The sequence below is a fragment of the Corapipo altera genome, unplaced genomic scaffold (genome assembly GCF_003945725.1).
Source record: "Corapipo altera isolate COAL_440 unplaced genomic scaffold, ASM394572v1 55, whole genome shotgun sequence".
In the NCBI taxonomy this organism is placed as follows: domain Eukaryota; kingdom Metazoa; phylum Chordata; class Aves; order Passeriformes; family Pipridae; genus Corapipo; species Corapipo altera.
The window spans coordinates 3,345,014-3,355,175 of NW_020884882.1; the positions used below are offsets into that span (position 1 = coordinate 3,345,014).

General features: G+C 45.3%; 1 long non-coding RNA gene across 1 annotated transcript; it reads right to left on the minus strand.

The window, feature by feature from the left end:
- Positions 1 to 4,254: 4,254 nt before the first annotated feature.
- LOC113945851 lies at positions 4,255 to 9,864 on the minus strand. The gene is made up of 3 exons (XR_003527204.1): positions 9,769 to 9,864; positions 4,928 to 5,281; positions 4,255 to 4,667 (listed from the first exon to the last, which is right to left on the minus strand). It is a non-coding gene; the product is annotated as an uncharacterized LOC113945851 (long non-coding RNA).
- Between the last annotated feature and the right edge of the window lie 298 nt (positions 9,865 to 10,162).

Sequence of the window (10,162 nt, forward strand, 5' to 3'; positions counted from 1 at the left end):
CTTTAGCCACCAAACCAAACAGAATGGACTGCAGTGATGGACAAAACACTCAGTAGTGCCTGCAGAGTGTCTTGAGCAGCACAGACTTACAGTAGCAGGACAAGGAATTCTGTCACAGGGAATTTCCATGGATACAAGCAAATTTCCATGAAGTTATGGAAGAAAAACTTTCGTAGGCTGTAACCCGTGAGCTCCTCTTTTTGCTACTGAAGCCCTGAACAGCAGATTAGAATTCTTCACCTTTGATTATCAGCTATTTAGCAAGATACTGAGGTGGTTTTTATTTAACAAATTGCCATGGAGCTCTCATCTCTTCCTTTCAGATGTCACATCACCTCTGGTAGCTGCTGTGAATGATGAGCAGTCATTCAGACTCCCCTCCCCAAGGCCAGCAACTGCACTTGTACATTGCTTTGATTTTCTGTGAATAAAAGATCACTTACGAGCCTGAAGAGATGCATTATTCATCTTTGAACTCCACTGAAAATCAGTTTAAACTGTTTATAGCTCCAGTTGTTTGGAACTCGGGTGCACAACTTTGACTCATGACCAAACAGGTCTGGCCAAATTCCTTCAGTGATGCCAGGCAAGGGCCAGTGCTCAGAGGGATCTCTGCTCCACAGCCATCATCTGTTCTCACATCAGTAGCAATGCTTCTCACAGACATCTGTGTTTGATCCAGAGGAGAATCTCTCCCTTTACCTGTGCTGGGAATATTTGTAGTTCCTAGTGCAGTGTATCACACACTCACGAAGCACAGGGCTATCCACATCTTTTCCTGGTGAAAAACTTATTTTATAGGGACATTTGCATTGAAATATTATCTTAATTTCTCCTCCTGTGGCATGCCTTCAATTTTCATTGTCTTAGCAGTGATTGTGTACTTCCTACTTCATCCTGAGGACGATCTCACATTGAGTTGCACAAGAATACCACATCTACAAACCAGGCCTTGCTGTCTTTTTTTTTAACCTCCTCTCTTGTACATGAAGTCTAGATTAAGTTAGGTTTTTTCTCACTGAAAACATGAGATAGTTTCCCCAGAGTGTTTTTCTGTTTTCCATCCAGACAGAAACAAGAAGGGAAGCAGGAACACGTTATGCTCCATCTCTCTGGGTTTGCAAACTGTGCTTGCTAAAAGTGCTGAGTTTAATGTGGTCTTGTCAACAAGCTCATTCTCTACAGCGAGTGACACTTTAGACTGTCTTCCAGCATTTTTAATGAGGGATCCCTTCACAGGCTTCAGGGATTTCAGCAGGATTTTAAGAGCCTTACACAGTGTCACTCTAACCAGAGAGGAGCTGACGCTCCACAAAGCAAAGCAGCCCAGCAGTAATGACACCAACAGAGCTTTCATGTCAGTGATTCTCCTTTAGTTTTACAAGAGTGACTGCAGGAGGAACAACCAGCAGGAACATTTGTCCCAACCTTAATTGCAAGCTTCAAAACCAGAAAATTAATTTCATATGGCCATGGTGTGCTCCTGCTTTTAATGCACATGCATAAATAGCGCTTTTAAAAACCTCTTTGGCAGCTCTGTGAAGAAATACATTATGACAACAACTCCAAATTTAAAGTTGAAAGACATTTTTGGTTTAAGATTTTCATCTCTTCCTGACAAAAAAGCTGTCTTGAAAAAATACTTCATGAACCTCTTCCAGCTAAAGAACATCTGTAGGGAGCTGCTGTAAATATGAGGAGGGGGAGCACATCCAAAAGGATTTTCAGAAACTCTGATTATATATACTCTCATATTTCCCTTCCTTTTCCTACTACCTCATGTTGTAGGGAACATATTATTCATAGTAAAAGCTATTAAACACAAGTGATTTCTGACATTAGTCCACCTCAACACAACCTCCCTTCCCTCCTCCAAGTGTCACTGCCACAGGCTTAATTTTGCAGCAACAGAGCACAGAAGTGCAAATCCCATCCCCAGGGATGCCAAGGATGCCATAGCGAGAAGGGAAAGCATTTAAAGGGAGATCCAGGAACATTTTTAATCCTATAGTTTATTCTGTTATCACACCAAATGTGAGCTGCATCTGAATTTTGAGTGCAGAGCTCTACCAGAAGCATGGGGAGGAGAGGGAACAGTGTCACAATAAAGCACTGCAGTGTTCTTGTTTTTTATATTGCACATTTGCAATAAAGTTTGTTGCTGCTGTAGAGGGGAGGATAACGTGTGAGAAACCCTTGCACTGCACCAGAACAGCAGTGACCACTAGAAATTGCATTGCCCTCCTCTACATAACACAGCTTCACCCTTTGTGGCTTGGTCAGGCTTTACCTCAGCACCTTCACTTCCAGGGGGTAACAGCACACACACACACAATTTCTCTGGCTGGCTCTTAAGCAGCAGCTCAGCCTGAACTCAGCATCAGAAATTGAGTTGAGGTCAATCTCCAAATAACAAAATGTTATTTTGGCTCAATGTTGCATATTTTGTCTTGGCTTTTTTGCAAGGAAATCGGTTTTCCAAGATTTTAGAGGTTTATGAGGTGGTTCTGAGATGTAACTCGTCCTGCTGCCAGTCAGAGATCAGTCAGCCACGCCTGAGCTACCCTTGCAGAGTCCCTCAGAAGGTCTGAGAGAGCAGGAGGGTCCAGCAGCCCTGGGATACAGCCTTACTGAGCATATTGAACAATAAAGGTACTCAGCAGGAGCAGTTAACCCAGAGCCATCTATCACACACCTCACACCCCGTTTGCTCCCCCTTGCCCAGAACATTTCCCCTATGTTTTTCTCTGTTTACCCCAGAACCAGCAAAGGTCCTATTTTTGTGAAGAAATGCAACACTGTGCAGAAGCTGGGGAGGGCCAGTCACACACATCCCACTGGGACTTGTGCCAAAACTCAGAAGTCTAAAAGCAAGACTTTTTCCCATTTAAACCTCCGCTCCTCTCATACAAGAGGGGAACTTCTATGCCTCTGCAGTATTTGCTCCTGCACCTTTTGCTTCTTGTCCAAAAAAAATGACAGAAAAAAAACCATAAAAGGACTGAATTAAGGCTATCACTGGGAAAAGACACTTTTTCCAGATAAATACAGCCCTTTCCTGGGTTACTGAGACTAAAATATTCTTTAAAACAAACTCTGCATGAATTTGAGACATTAAATTCCAAGTTTATGCCTTGGTTCTTCTTAGGGCAGTTTTTGTGCAACTCTACATTAGTCTGAGCTGAGTTGCCTGGAACAAAGGTTCCTGAATGTGATCAATTTTAAAATCTTCTCAAATTGAAGAGTCTGTCAAGGCTCTTAGTGCAATTCCCATATTTCAATATGAACAATTTTAGAGGAAAACATACAGAAATTGCCATTCTGAGTTGCAAAAGCTTTGAAGTCACAAGTATTTCAGTGTGTCAGGGACAGTTCTCTGGCAAATTTGAGTGTTATTTTCCTAGAATAAGTGATCAAGTGAGCTGATGTGAGTCAGTCTCTGCTATACAAGACACATAAGATTTACCATTAATTCAGAGCAGTTCAGAACATCAGCACTGATGCTGGTACATCGACTGAGGCGGAGGAAAGGCTGCTGGTTTCTAGCACCAGTACCTGGGGGAAAGAGGAACAGGATTTGGAAGGACTGACTCAGACCAAAAAGAGATTCCATTTCACACAGCATTTGGTATAACCTCCTCATTTAGCCTTAGCCAAGTAACAATCCATCTTTCTGGGGCACAAAGCAACACACCAAAATCAGAACCACAACAAAGAAAACAGGTGCTCCTAAATCATCAGTTCAGGGTCTCACTACAATTTAAAATGAAGTCATCTGCCAGGGGTTATCTGTGTGGCTTGAGAAATAAAGCACAATACCCTGGGTGGGAAGACAGGCTTTCAATCTTTGTCACCTAACTACTGTCAGAAGACAAGCGTGGTGGAAACCAGTCCCCAAACATGTAACACAGACACCACGTTTTCCTACTTGCCTCTTTTCAACGGCCAAGGAATGAATGCGTGTGACTCCCAGGGACTGGGTCTGAGCCACATTTCTGAAGGCAGAAACACAGCTCCAGTGTGAAGGAGAAAAAGATCTTTGTGGCAAACTGAATTCAGCAACGTCACCAGGAGCTTCTGACTCAGCCCCGCTCTGCCCAGCTGCGCGCTCCAACCACCACCTCCCTTCGTACCTGCCAAACCAGCCCCATTCAGCCCACTTGGAGCTCTGCCACGAGCAGCTGGACAGAAGATGACTGATGCAGCTGTAAAGCAACATCTAATGAAGAAATTCTTTTTTATTTCAGGGCTGTAATTAAGCCATACCTCGTAACACTGCCACTGGCTGAGGCAGGAAGGCTACTGACGGGTCGTACCAGGAGAAATGGCTGATAGGATCAGGTTGTTATTCCACTTCAGACCAGTTCACATTGGCTTGAGTCAACCTCAGACCAGTTTAACTTTGCTGTTTCCTTGCCTGCCTCTGCTGCCTGGCAGGTCTCCCAGATAAAAGGGCTGCTTGCATCGCCCAGGCACAGAGGAGGCGGCTCTGGCTCTGGACATTAACAGGAAGGTCTTGCACAGGCTCCAGTTTTCCAGGGAAAGTGCAAGACCCCACTGCCAAATGTTCCACCTTCAGACAGCTCAAGCCTGCTGCTCCCACTGTCCCTGCAGGCCGGTGACTGTGGTTTTCATTGCACAGGGACACAAAACACCCCATAGATGCACTTAAAGCAAAAGATTAAAGCACTTTCAGGTTAGCATTCCACCTCCTGCAAGTCAGGCTTAACATCTCCCTTCGGTGGGCTGCCCAGACAGCTTAGTCAGCTCCCAGGTGGGCATGTCTGCCTGCTGAGCAACTCAAAGCTGAGCTGACAGCTCCCTCCTCTGTCAGAAAGCACTAAAAGCGAGCGGCCTAAAAGTCTGTCCGAGCGTCACTTGGAGCAGGAGACTTGACTAGCCAAGGTTATTATGCATTTTGTCTCACCTTTTGCATGCAGACAAGAGTTTCCCGGTGGTACAGGACCCTCCTGCCAAATGCACCGAGTGCTGCTAAAGCTCCAGTTCTCATCCTGCACTGCTGCAGCTGAGCTGGGTGAGCCTCTCACAGCAGCAGGGCATGGCCAGGACCTGCTTTTCCTTCCAGATGTGAAAGCTCATGTCATGTGTCCTGCTCTCATCCTTCTGAGGTTTGGCTTCTCCAGAGTGCAGCACAGGCACTGTCCTGCCCAGGCAGGACTGCAGGTTCCTGTAGTAGGTCACTGCCAGGTCTATCTGTCCTTCCTGCCCAGCTACAGCCTCTTTCACACTGAGGGGGTACCTGCCAGTCCTTCCCTTCTGCCTGTGAGAAAAAATATTGGATTTACTGAGAATTTAATGGGAGGATGAAACTACAAATGAAAATTTAGTCCCAGGGGGATGCTATCCCTGATGTGATCCCACTGCTGACATGCCAGTCTGGGATATAAGTGAAGTGTTGCATGTGCTGAATGTTTTTGTGCCTCATGCTTAGGGCTAAAGGCTTTTATGCTGGTTCTTGAAACAAAACTGGAAAAGGAGGGCATGGGCACTTCACAGAAAAAACAATTTTGAAATACTAGTAAAATGTTGGGGAAGCTTAATTATTTCAGGATCAAGACGCATCAATATATTCTCTTCAGTTTATCCTTTAAAATTTAAAGTGGAAAGTGGTTTTATTTCACTTTCTCGTGGTATAGTTTACTAGAGCTCTTTCAAATATTTCTAAATTCAGAAAACAGGAAGAAAACAATCAGATTATCTTAAACTGCACAAAAAGAGTCAATATTAAATGCCTTACTGTACAATTCAAATCTTCTATTCCCCCTCTATTATCTATTGTTTTACAAAGCATTAAAGTTTCTCTAACAGAGTTATTGTTGGATTCTACTAAACATCTCTGAATTTTGTCTGTTCTGCTCCATTTACAAACTCAGAGTTCTGGGATAATTTAGTCTTTGAGCATAAACTGGTCTTCACTGGTCTTGCTTGCTGCCTGCTAGGAAAACTGTAGATTTTTCTGATAGGGTTTTTAATTCAATTAAGTCTCACTGCACATACCACAAGGTAAGCTTACTCATTGCCATTGCATTTTCTTGCCACAGCAGCTACCACGCACTTGAAGCAAGGCTGCTGTGTTGGTGTGAAATAAATTAAATAATTGTTCAGCTTACAACTGAGACACAAGCTAAGAGAATTACGCCAAAAATAAACAACTTGCAAAAAAATGATAGTGAAATATGGGAAAGGCTTTCAGGACTGCAGGAGGAGCTGCTTGTGCTCTATTTGTGGGAGAGAGGAAGGTGGGTCACACTGGGATTAAGGGATGAGCTTGTGCAAGTCACTGCTGTCTGGAGCTGTCATGCCCAAGAGTCAGTCAGGGTCTCTAAGAGGTACAGCCTCCTGGATACACAATCCCACATAGGGACACGAGATAAACTTTCAGTTCAGGTAATAAATCTTTGCAGGAGGAAACCAGGAGGATCCCACACTTGGGCAGGGAATAGAGAACACAAAGATTTCTGCTGGCTTTGCTGTAGGATTTTAAAGGTCTGTGTCCCTCTGAGCCTCAAGGGTTTCCATACCAGGGATTCTCTCAGTGGGAAATACAGAGCTGCTTTCTCCTGCAATCCTGCAACAGGGAAGCCTGACCCATGCCAGTTTGGAGGTGCCTGTGCCCCACACAAACCTGTGCCTGTGTCAGACACTTCAACTAAACTGAGCTGGGGCTCATAGGCTTCATTTCTCCAACCACGCCCAAGAGCCTGTGTTGGACTAGAGGCCAGCAACTTTTGGGAGCTTCTGTTCCCCCTCTGCATATCAGAGGCTTTGGATTTCCGTATCCCTGTAGACAGGCAGTTCTCTTTCCTGAGAAAATCCCCTGTTCAGAGCACTGGAATTCTCCCCTTTGTTGGGGCTGTCGTGACAGCAGCACATTGACAGTCCTGGAAGCTACCGACCATGGACAGACAAAGGCGAGTTAATTGCTACAGCAACAGGGAAGGAGGAGGCTAAAGGTCTGGCTTTCAAGGTGGCCACTTCCTTCAGGACTTCAGACAGGTGACTTGTCCTTCAGGATTGTTTATCTGTGAGACAGATCAAAAACTAACGTGACCAAGGCCTGCACTTGGCCTAAATACAGTGTAGACTGCGGAGAGAGGAAGAATGATGTCCTACATGGAAGAAATAGATCTCCTTTTGGTTTGGGCTCTGCTGCTTTCACATTTTTTTTTTTATACTGGCACCATTGGGAGAGTTCCCATTTGCTTAATTAGGCCACATATGAGGAACCTGGGAAGACACTTTGCATATTTGGAGTGGCTTGACCTGCTAATTTTCATCCTTTATGAATGTGAGCAGCCTGGGTTCAGATGAAAGTTCCTGACTTTAGGAGGAGCTGGATATCCAAATCAGCTGCAAAGGGTAAGTTGCTGGAAATTTTGTTTGGGTTTTTTTTTTAAATGCCACACACAAACCCATATTTTTACTGGGGTAGACAGTAAAACACACTCCTCTGCTTATAGCTCTAGAACAAAGACAACAATGACATAGCATCATGTTTAGTTGGCAAGCATTTCTAGATGCTATTCCCAGTTTACAGACAACCATGTCAATGCTGTGGTGTTGGAAGCAAGCTTTCATTGTTTCCTGACACAAAAACTACATTTACTCTTCAATCAAGTGTACAGCTTGATCAAAAATATAACCCTGGGTACATTCTCTAAGGGGAAAAGAAATCTTATCAGCTACTGCTTCCTATTATTTCCTCTCAGTTCTTGGGGTTTTTTGGGTTTTTTTTCTGATAGCTGTACCACAGTTAGAAGACTGCCTGACTTAAGTGGAATTGATTGCAAAAGGTATCTCTGCAATAAAAATATCTGCAAAAGATATTCTGGGGTGTTCCTTGCTATTAAACTCATTTTCCCATTCTGAACCCTTATCTTTGCAAAAGAATTATTTTTGGGGGGAAGGGGGACTTATGTTTATGACCAAACTAATTGTTTCAGAATATATTGCTTTTTACTCATAAATGAACTCTCCATGTGTCCTGTCAGAAGAGCTGCACTTCTTTATCACATTCCCATCCTTGAAGCTTAAAAACTACTTGGATCCTGGCCATAACATGAAAGTCAGGATGTTTTGAACAATGGCACACACATGAGACAAGAGAAGGTGTCAAGTTCACACTACAGACAACTTCAGAAGTTGTGGTTACCAGAGAGTCAGACTGAGGATCCTTATTCCTGGCAGTAGAGCTTGTTGGCTACCTTGATTAAAATCAAAGCTTTCAATCCATTAAAAGTTACCTATTTACCAATTGGGAAGAATCAGCTCCTGAAGTACTTTGATTAACATGATGCCCACCTGGGGCCACAGACCCATCCAAACCAGAGAGCTCTCTGCCCTGGGCAAGGAGCTGCTGCCCTAGGAAAAGGAGCACACACATACTGTGATCAAAACACCTGACAGTGTTTTGTAAACAAAGGCCAAATTTCCCAAGGGACCATGAAAAAAAGTAGTTGGCCACAAGGATCTCTATCAAACAGTGAGAATAAAAAAACAATTATGAAAAGAACCTATGGCCTAAAAATAACTGATTTCTGGTTCAAGCCCCACCAAGCTGGTGTCCAAGCCACAGGTAATTTCACTACAGGCTTCAGACAAATGGGCTTTCTGTCCCAATGTCAGAGGTGCAGGTGTACTGGTCAGCCACAGGGCAAACTATCACAGGCCTCTGACTGTGCACACTGTCAGCTGTCTGTCAAGAATCAGTACCGAGCATTTACCAGTTTGTATCAAACATTTGCCTGATTAAAAAAGTCAGCTCCTTGCAATGCTTTACAGGGACATGCTTAGTGACAGGGGCTAAGCAGCTCCTTCCTCTGCAGACAGAGTGCAGGCCATAAAAAGGTCAGGCTAAAGTTAGCTGGCAATGCAAATGCTGTCAAATAAGGAAGGAACGGGGATGGGGACAAGCACTTAAGATCATGTACTAGGATTGGCACAGCACCAGCTTCTAGGGAAACCCAGGTTAAATACGTTATCCCCACATGCCAGCTAAAGGCTCCTGTGCCTGCTGCACAAGGGAACCCTGAAAGACAGCAGAGGGTATTTGACATCAATCCCCTCTGTACACACATTCTCTTCCCAGTGATGCCCCCCAAGTCCCCTAGGGCCAGTTCCACCTGTTGAACCTTCTCAGGTGGGCAAGGAGGGAAACAAGAAGGAGGCAGTACCCTTCCTCCAGGATACACTGCACCAACCACAGGGCTCTGCATCCTGGGAAAAGGGCAATCCTTGCCATCAGGCTGACCATAGACATGCTCAGGAGATCCTGTCAGTGAGAACTGCCAGTGAATCCAACCCTTCCAGCCCCTTCCTACACTGCCTGTGAGCTCCCTGGCTTCCTCCAGCTCCAACAGCTCTTCCCAGTGTCTGTCAACAGCACAGCTCACGGGCTCCACTGGAAGCAGGAGGGAACTGAAAGGCCCACAGGCAAATGGAGCACAGTGATACAACTCCATGTATGCCTTCCAGAGAGTCAATTATGCTGGAAAAGACCTCTGACATCATCGAGTCCAACCTATGACCAAACACCAAATCAACACAGCATAAAGTGCCACATCCAGTGTTTCCTAAACACCTCCACAGATGGCAACTCCACCACCTCCTTCGGCAGCCATCCCAATAATCACCCTTTCTGTGAAGAAATTCTTCCTGATGTCCAACCCAAACCTCCCATGGCACAGCTTAAGACTGTGTCCTCTTGTCCTATCACTGGCTGCCTGGGAGAAAAAGGTCAATCCCAACCTGGCTACAACTTCCTTTCACGGAGCTGCAGAATGATAAGGTCAGTCCTGAGCCTCCTTCTCTCCAAGCTGAACATCACCAGCTCCCTCAGCCACTCCTCACAGGACTTGTGCTCCAGACCCCTCACCAGCTCTGTTGCCCTTGTCTGGACCCGCTCCAGCACCTCAGCGTCCCTCCCGAACTGAGGGACCCAGAGCTGGGCACAGCACTCGAGGTGGGAATCCACTACAAGAAAACAGGGAACTGAGCGAACTGTAGGCAAACGAGGCACTGTTGCACGAATCCCTGCAGCCGGGTGCTCAGAATGCCTCACGCACCTCCTCCCTCGGCCCCCGCCACACCCCAAACCCGCGCGGCGTAAATAGCACCGGGGCTTTTATAGCGCCCCTTCCCG